Source organism: Triticum urartu, chromosome 6 (genome assembly GCF_003073215.2).
Source record: "Triticum urartu cultivar G1812 chromosome 6, Tu2.1, whole genome shotgun sequence".
NCBI classification, from domain to species: domain Eukaryota; kingdom Viridiplantae; phylum Streptophyta; class Magnoliopsida; order Poales; family Poaceae; genus Triticum; species Triticum urartu.
In genome coordinates this window covers 328,809,632-328,813,203 of record NC_053027.1, presented here as the reverse complement: position 1 = coordinate 328,813,203, position 3,572 = coordinate 328,809,632, and positions in this window count along the sequence as shown.

The window sequence follows — 3,572 nt, the reverse complement described above, 5'->3', positions numbered from 1 at the left end:
AAGAATGATGCACTTGAAGCTCCGTTAGTATTTTCGTGAGAATCAATGGATAAGAACGTTAAAAGAAAAGAATGAAGAGACTTCACATCCATAAGATGGATACCTGATTAAGAAATCCAAGCCCTTGAAGAAAATGGTAGGAGGGCGGGAAAACAAAGGCAACTTGGGACGGATGAAACAAATAACATTGAGAAGACTTTGAGTTTATCTTGCAGATGGGAAAAATGATAGGATTATCTTGAAGAGAATCAAACCGGTTGGAAAGAATTGAAAAGACAACCTTGATGATCAAGAAGGATTAATACTCTCATAGAAATATGAGAACACTGCTTAGAAAAGGTATGGAATCAACACTTGACATTGAATCAACTTGAATACCACAAACCAAAACAAAACAAAGGATTTGGCTTGCAGAATAAGCCGGAAACAAACATATGGTAGACCCCATATCGTATCATGTGTCTGTAGGAAGATATTCTATGAGCTACTTGAATTCCCACTTATAAACTCCCGAAACTTTTTGGTTATGCAATCAGGTGTTGGGGATACAGGGGAAGCATAATATCTCACCCAAACTAACAATTCCTACATCCAGCTGTATCCATCCTTCAACACATAACCAAGAAACCTTCAGAAATCGTGTACCTCAACCTTCGAAAAGCATCTGTTATACGAGTTATGGCAATACTCCCGAACTCCCGCCCCAGTACTGGGTGGCGTCGAGGTTATCTCACCAACAACTGCATAAAAGAGATTTTTGATGTCGGTGAACTCAGGTATTCCAGAACTGCAACGATAAAATTGTGACGACAACACCTCGGAGCTCAACTCCCCGGGACACTGCCATAACCCCTAAATGTCAGGAGTCACCAAGAACAATGTTCTCATCACAAGACTATCAGAACGATTCCAAGATACCCGTGTGATCCTAATTTTTTTCGTGAAATTTGAGGAGAGGAGAGCCAAAACTTCTACGTCAGGAGGCCTCAGCAGAGCGACAAAGGGACTAAGGAGTGATATGTCTCCGTCGTATCTACTTTTCCAAACACTTTTGCCCTTGTTTTGGACTCTAACTTGCATGATTTGAATGGAACTAACCCAGACTGACGCTGTTTTCAGCAGAGTTGCCATGGTGTTATTTATGTGCAGAAACAAAAGTTATCGGAATGACCTGAAACTCCATAAAGCACATTTTTGGAAATAATAAAAAAATACTGGCAAAAGATCAAGACCAGGGGGCCCACACCCTAGCCACGAGGGTGGGGGACGCGCCTGCCCCCCTGGGCGCGCCCCCTACCTCGTGGGCCCCCTGGAGCTCCTCCGACCTCAACTCCAACTCTATATATTCACTTTCGGGGAGAGAAAAAAGAGAAGGATTCATCGCGTTTTACGATACGGAGCCGCTGCCAAGCCCTAAAACATCTTGGGAGGGCTGATCTGGAGTGCGTTCGGGGCTCTAGAGAGGGGAATCCGTCACCATCGTCATCATCAACCATCCTCCATCACCAATTTCATGATGCTCACCGCCGTGCGTGAGTAATTCCATCGTAGGCTTGCTGGACGGTGATGGGTTGGATGAGATTTATCATGTAATCGAGTTAGTTTTGTTAGGGTTTGTTCCCTAGTATCCACTATGTTCTGAGATTGATGTTGGTATGACTTTGCTATGCTTAATGCTTGTCACTAGGGCCCGAGTGCCATGATTTCAGATCTGAACCTATTATGTTTTCATGAATATAGTTGAGTTCTTGATCCTATCTTGCAAGTCTATAGTCACCTACTATGTGTTATGATCCGGCAACCCCGAAGTGACAATAATCAGGACCACTCCCGGTGATGACCATAGTTTGAGGAGTTCATGTATTCACTATGTGTTAATGCTTTGGTCTGGTACTCTATTAAAAGGAGGCCTTAATATCCCTTAGTTTCCGCTAGGACCCCGCTGCCACGGGAGGGTAGGACAAAATATGTCATGCAAGTTCTTTTCCATAAGCACGTATGACTATATTCGGAATACATGCCTACATTACATTGATGAATTGGAGCTAGTTCTGTGTCACCCTAAGTTATGACTGTTACATGATGAACCGCATCTAGCATAATTCTCTATCACCGATCCATTGCCTACGAGCTTTCATATATTGTTCTTCGCTTGTTTACTTTTCCGTTGCTATTGTTACAATCACTACAAAATACCAAAAACATTACTTTTGTTATCATTACCTTTTGCTACCATTACCACTACTATCATATTACTTTGCTACTAAATACTTTGCTGCATATATTAAGTTTCCAGATGTGGTTGAATTGACAACTCAGCTGCTAATACTTGAGAATATTCTTTGGCTCCCCTTGTGTTGACTCAATAAATTTGGGTTGAATACTCTACCCTCGAAAACTGTTGCAATCCCCTATTCTTGTGGGTTATCAAGACTATTTTCTGGTGCCGTTGCCGGGAGCATAGCTCTATTATTTGAGTCACTTGGGATTTATATCTGCTTATCATTATGAAGAACTTGAAAGATCCAAGAACCAAGATTTATCCCTCAACTACGAGGGGAGGTAAGGAACTGCCATATAGCTCTGCACTTGATTCACCTTCTGTTTTGAGTAAGCTTGCGACACCTAAACCTGCTTCTGCTATTCATTCTGATATGTCCCATGTTATTGATGATGCCACTTCTGCTATGCATGATACTTATGATGAAACTACTTCTATGCTTGATACTACTATGCCACTCGGTGAATTTCTTGATGAACAACTTGCTAGGGCTAGAGAGAATGAAATTATTGAAACTGATAATATTGACGAAAGTGATGATGAAGACTCTCCCCCTAATAAATATGAATTGGCTGTTGTTCCTAAGGGTTATGTTATGGATGAAGAAGCTACTAGAGCTATTTTAGCTTGCAATGATAGATAGGATCTAAAGAGGTTATTAGCTAAATGGAAGCAGCAATCCCTTAATGCTAGAATGAAATTTGACCCTGCTTTTGCTACTTCACCTATCTGTGTTACTGATAAGGATTATGAATTCTCTGTTGATCCCCGGGTACCGAGCTCGAATTCGCCCTATAGTGAGTCGTATTACAATTCACTGGCCGTCGTTTTACAACGTCGTGACTGGGAAAACCCTGGCGTTACCCAACTTAATCGCCTTGCACCCTGTTCACTAATGATGAGAGAACTCACTACTTTTATATCCTTAAAATATTTTCGTTCTCATTAAAGGGTGATGCTAAGATATGGTTTAATTCTCTTGATCCTGGTTGTGTGCGTAGTCCCCAGGATATGATTTATTACTTCTCTGCTAAATATTTCCCTGCTCATAAGAAACAAGCTACCTTAAGGGATATATATATAATTTTGTGCAAATTGAAGAAGAGAGTCTCCCACAAGCTTGGGGGAGGCTTCTCCAATTACTTAATGATTTGCTTGATCATCCTCTTAAGAAAAATGAAATACTTGATATCTTTTATAATGGACTAACCGATGCTTCCAGAGATTACCTGGATAGTTGTGCTGGTTCTGTTTTCAGGGAAAGAACACCAGATGAAGCTGAAATTCTATT